Here is a 6,000-nt window from a genome sequence, read left to right as displayed (position 1 = left end):
ATCGTTAGAGGGCAGCAACACACCATTGAACATTGCCTTGTGTTGCTGCCCTCTACATTCGTTGGTGCGAAGTAACATTATTATGTTGTATCTTAGTCCGCACCAACGAACTTATAACATATAGCGTTATTTACAATTGTATAATTTCATATGTGAATTGTTATTTGACGAAGATTTTAGGTGGATGGATGACTAATCTATATTAATACGTCATAAAATCGTCACCGATGGTTTGACGTCGTACGGATCGCTTTCCATTGCCGACGACGTCCTACTTACGAAAGCGACTGGAACGATTGAAGAGCGCACCATCATATTCAACAACGACATAATAACAGGAAGTATTCGGAACTGCAATTTGAGCGGATTCAAGAACACAAAAAATGTATTGAAAATGCCCGTCAAATGACCAAAGTACAGCTGACGGGTCTTTTTTAAGAACTGATAAACCTGAACAGCAGATTTGTCTTAGGTCTGAGAGCTGACAAAAATTGGAAATATGTAATTTGTCAAGAGCCCAGGACGAAATTGTTGTTTTGATTCACCAATACTGTCGACTTCTTCGTCCGAGGCAGTGTCATTAAGTCGAGCTGCCTCCGACGTCGGCTTCGGTCCACTTTCAGCGTTTGTACCCTCAAGGCTTGGTCACACCGCCCGAGCGTTGTTGGAGCGGTCGTGGAGGGGAGAGAAAAATTCATGTCCGGTCGCTACCGTTCACCATTTTCGATTTCGATCGGGGTTTTTTTTTCGATTTTTTCCCCAATTTTGTGAGCGTAATTCGACCCTCTCTCCCTACCGCTCCACGACCGCTCCAACAACGCTCGGGCGGTGTGACCAGGCCTTTAGACCATGGTCTAGTTTAAACCTGACTTCAGAATACGCTCCCATACGTCCTACATGCAATGAAAGTAGAAAATAACCGCAATGATCATCCCCGTCGAAGGAAATCATAAGTCTGAAAAGAGCACACTAAGCATGCCGAGTGGTGGCATGTCATTGGCGTCAGCTACTTGGATACACCCAGACATGCTGCACTTAGATGACAACGTCTCCGCCAACAAAACATCACGTACGTATTCAATAACAATATAATTACTTGGAAACCGCTTCTGAAAATATATAAGTAATTTCTAGTTAATTGTATGTACAGTTTTACAACTGATAGCAATTAAAAAAAACTTGGATATTTTGGAAAAGCTAACAAACATAAACAACACAAAGGTAACAAGATGCCGTAAATGCATTTCTTTTATCGCTTGTTCATCACAACCAGGAAGTGCTCTTAGACTTTAAGTAACAACACAGACGAAAAACCAATTACAATAATAGTTTTATTAACCATTACCAGTGCGTGTGGAGACTGCTAAGTCTGTAATTGGTGATATTACATCTGCACATCCTCCCCCGCAGAGAACGACTTTTCATAAAAACACATCAGTGATGATTATAAAGATATTGCCTCGATAGAGTTTGAAGCTCACATTTCAATTCCCCGACGGAATAATATTTTTCCCCAAGGAAAAAGTAGTTTCCGCGGGGATAATGAAGCTTCGGAGGGGAGTTGAAATTTTATTCAAAAGATTCACCATGCAATATCTGTTATATACGTAATTCCCCATAAGTATCTGAATTTAATGTGGCTTTATGGTAAACTGTTTGCTGCAGCTCTGATCTGTCTAGGTCATAATACGAAATTTTATATCCCATACATTAGGCTTTGCATTTGACTCTTACAGCAAGGGGCGCAACAGGGATCGGGGGAGGGGGGGGGGCAAGAGCCAAAAAATTTCCCGGTCATATCATGGTATGGATAGGCAGTGGTGTAAGTGGGCAACATTTTTTTGAGGGGGTCAGATATGGTCCATCGGATAGAATTCATTCAAAAATTTTGACAGTTTGATTATAAAAATCCAAGTTTGTGAGAGATTTTGACATAATATTAAAAAAAATAATATCATATTGCATATTTCATCCTTCTCTCTTTCCTTTTCTTTTTAGGGGGGACGTCACGTAGTGGGGCACAGTTTGGCGCATGTACCAAAAAGCTGCTTAACATATCTCCCGAGTGAGCGAAGCGAGCATGAAACAAAATCACCTTTGATATCAAAGCCATTTTAAAAATCCTTCTGAATAATTGATGGGCATGTTGCGCGTACCTGAAATTATTCACTTTTTTGATTGCTGATGGCACCAGTGTTTTAGTTCACCTCCAAGATGCTTCGCAATATTTCTTAAATACCTAAAAAACCATGGCGTAATTTCTTTCAACAAGAACTTATCGTGCTGCACTCGACCCAGGTGAGTTGAATCAAGGAGCTTGGTTGAATGTACCCGGCAGCATTAATTCCTTGAATGCATGAGCACCGGAAAGCATAAAGCCGGGGTAATAAAAATAATAACAACGCGCCTCGGAATAGAATATTTTTAGATAGATAGCGCTATAATGTCTATTATTATTATTGTTATCATTATTATTATTATTATCATCATCATTGTTATTATGATGTTGAATATCCTTTGAATTGAAATATAAAAAAACTAAGATCGCGGTATTCTCTTGGCAAAAATAGTGATTAAGATTACGGAGAAATGATAAATAAGGACTGACTTCTTACTACTCAGTAGCGTACGCAGGAATTTTTAAAGGGGAAGAGGGGTATAAGCTAAATGAAATGTCGACAACCAAACAAACCAAAAAGAAAAGTCTTCACCATCGGGTTCAGGCCATTACCTACCCCCAACCCCACCCCCCCCCAAAAAAAAAAGATGACAAGCAAAAAAAGAGCATAAAAAAAATCAGGGATGGGTGTTTGAATTCTTAGGAGGGCGTTTGGGTATGAAAAAATTTCGGGGGGTTGAACCCTTCCCTCCCCCCCCCCCCTCCTGCTACTACTCAGTCAATGAAGAGGTTTTCAGTTTGCATAGTCAGTTGAGTGATCTTTCCTAAAACCGTATTGGTTGGGAATTAATAATTGATTTGTGTCCAGAAAAGAATATAGGCGTTTATAAACATCTTTTTCAAGTATTTTTTATATGCTTGGTAGTAATGAAATAGGGCGATAGTTAGTAACATGGCAAGGGTCTTCTTTTTTGTATATGGGGATTATTTTTGCAAGTTTAAGTTTATCCGGGAAAATTCCCTTTGAGAGAGATAAATTGAAAATATGTACAAGGGGAGAAGCCACAAAATGAATTGTTTGTTTTAGTAAATTCACACTGATACCATCATGGCAACAAGATTTAGTAGATTTCAATGATCGAACGATTTCTAAAATTTAATGAAGATTGGTAGAATTAAAAAATAAAGAATGTTCAGTATTGTTATGTAAATATGTAAAAAAAGTCGTTGGCATTAGTCACAATGCTAGATGCAAGGTTAGGACCAACATTGGCGAAAAAAAGAATTAAATGCATCAGCAATTTCGGAAGGGTTTTTCGTTGCATATCCGTTCAGAAGGAAATCAACATTGTTAAGATCATGTGTTTTTTTCCTAATATTTCGTTTACAGTGTGCCATAATGTTTTATTATTATCTTTGTTGTTTTCAATTTTGTTAGAAAAGTACGATTTACGTGCCAAACGGATTATTGACGTTAATTTATTACGATATTTTTTTGTATTTGTTTTTATGTTGTTGAGTAGGTGATTTCAGTGATATTTATATAATCTATTACGAGTGAGTATTGATTTAATTATGCCTTGGGTGATCCACGGTTGTTTATTCTTCTTTTTATTTAGTTTAATTCTTAACAGAGGTACATTTTTATCATAGTAATGACTAAGTTTATTTAAAAATACATCATATGATTTATTAACATAGACATCTTCCCAACTCTGTACTCAAATCAGTTTTAAGAGTTTCTATGTTACGTTTAGTCTCTTTTCGTCGGGTAATATTTTCTATATTTTGTTGTTTTTGTGAATGTCTATTATCTTTACAAATTGTGAATATGGGTAAATGGTCTGAAATGTCATAGTAAATTATTCCATTATTATTATCATTATTTAATAGACCTACATTGGAAAATATATTGTCAATGATTGTGTGTGTTGTACTTGTTATCCGTGTTGGTCTGTTAATGAGATTTAAATGAAAATGATGAAAACAAGTCAATGAACTGTTGGCCCGGTGGAGTATGAGGCAAAGATATATATCTATATTGAAATTGCCCATGAGATACGTATCCTTGTTGTCGTGTGATATACATTCGAGACAAGATTCCAATTTATCCAAAAATATGTTGGCGATGTTATTTGGTGGTCTGTAGATTACGCCGACTATCTTATTTTTATTTTTATCATCAATAATTTCTATGAATAAGGATTCTATACCTTGGAGTTGAATATCATGTCTAATTTTTAAATTTAAATCATTGTGAATATAAAAAGCGACACCTCATCCAGTTCCACGACTACGATCACTATGTTTAAATGTATAATTGTCAATGTTGAAAATGGTTGGGGTGGTTGAGTGTAACCAAGTTTCTGACATTGCGATAACAGAATAGGGAAAAGTATTTAATATAGAAAAAAAAATCACTAAAAGTATCAAAGTTCTTTTGCAAGCTTCTAATGTTTATGTGCATAAAGCTAAGGTGGATTGGTTTGTCATTTTGTAAACATGGTAAAGTGTTAACTGAATTAAATTCGTTGACAGTATAGTATCTACACTGAGGTGTAAATACTGCATTATCCAATACGTCATCCAGGTTCATGAAGGGTATAAACTTTGGTTTGTAATATGGTGTTGAAAGCTTGGAGTGAAAGGTGTGTGCAGGTGCAAGTGAGGGTGTATGTACATAATGGAAGAGTGTGTCCGATCATGAGCGCTTATATTTGACGAACAGATCAGACTCCGGGCTTTGAGTGAAAAAAAGGGGGAGGGGTCCCCAGGGATTTGTTAAACCTTGTATATTGAGCAAGGGTGTACTGAATGAAGTCATATGTCGTGTAGATTGACTTTGTATCACAGAATCCAAATTCTAAGCAGACATTACACAATGGAAATCCTCATTAGCACAAATGAACTTGTTCCTTGCAATAAATGCAACGATTGTAGTTGCAAAAAAAAATTAACATAATGGACAGATGGACTATAGAAAGTCAAATTGCAAACAACGATGATATGCCAAGAATCACATTCGAAAAGGTATTTGCGTCACGATAGATTCATGCGATGAGGTTGTTAACCTGTTCCGTAGATTACTGCGATAAAAAAAAGAAATGTTTGCTTAAATAAAAGCTAACTAGGTAGTTGACCAACAAGGCATAATTATAGAATGTATGTAATGCAACATATTGTAAATTGCAATCTTACTCTCTATTGTAAATGTCCCTATAGTTGGAATCAAATGTATGGTCATAAACAACTGTTTAACAAAAGGTGAGTGATAAAGGTAAACGTACTAAAGTATGCAGACAGTTAATACAGGCAGCTTTGTACATTTATAGCAAAAGGCTTGGATGAAATCAAAATAACATCCGAAAAAGGCTCTAATTTAAATAATGTCTGTTAGATTACAGCGTAAGTAATATGAATGTAAAAGTTTTGGATTTGTAAAAGTATTCAAAATGATGCTTGCATAATTGCTTGAATAGAGCTTCATATATACAATAATGCCCTGAGTATATAGGCTGACATGGTTGAGAGTTTATCACTAAGAACATGGGTCACAATACTTGATAAAAAGAGTAGGGTGTATTAAGTTCAAGTAAAGCTGTATGGTTATCAAATTCACTAACATGGGCACATTGAAATTAAAGTCTACCAACATGTTTTTATGCAATATAAAATCGTAGTACTTGTCTGTTGAAACTAAAGGTTCATGTAATACTAAACTGATAAAGATTAATTGTCAAAGTATGACAATATTACTCTCTAGTATCTACCAAATTTAAGCAATTCTGGGGAATTTGGTTTTACAAGAATTCCACTGACAGAAAGTATAAGTAATATGAATATTTCATGAGGTTTTCACGAAACGATTCTGAAATTAATCA

At 35.8% G+C, this 6,000-nt stretch overlaps 1 protein-coding gene across 1 annotated transcript in view; it reads left to right on the top strand.

The window, feature by feature from the left end:
- The first annotated feature begins 881 nt into the window (after nucleotides 1-881).
- Nucleotides 882-6,000, top strand: part of LOC121430357 — a 36,773-nt gene continuing 31,654 nt past the window's right edge. Inside the window, exon 1 of the mRNA XM_041627637.1 lies at nucleotides 882-1,069. The gene's annotated coding sequence lies outside the window, so the exon portion shown is untranslated. The remainder of the gene's footprint in view (nucleotides 1,070-6,000) is intronic.

Source organism: Lytechinus variegatus, chromosome 16 (assembly GCF_018143015.1).
Source record: "Lytechinus variegatus isolate NC3 chromosome 16, Lvar_3.0, whole genome shotgun sequence".
NCBI classification, from domain to species: domain Eukaryota; kingdom Metazoa; phylum Echinodermata; class Echinoidea; order Temnopleuroida; family Toxopneustidae; genus Lytechinus; species Lytechinus variegatus.
The sequence above is the reverse complement of the archived record's forward strand: the minus strand, read 5'-3'. Positions and strand labels throughout refer to the sequence as shown.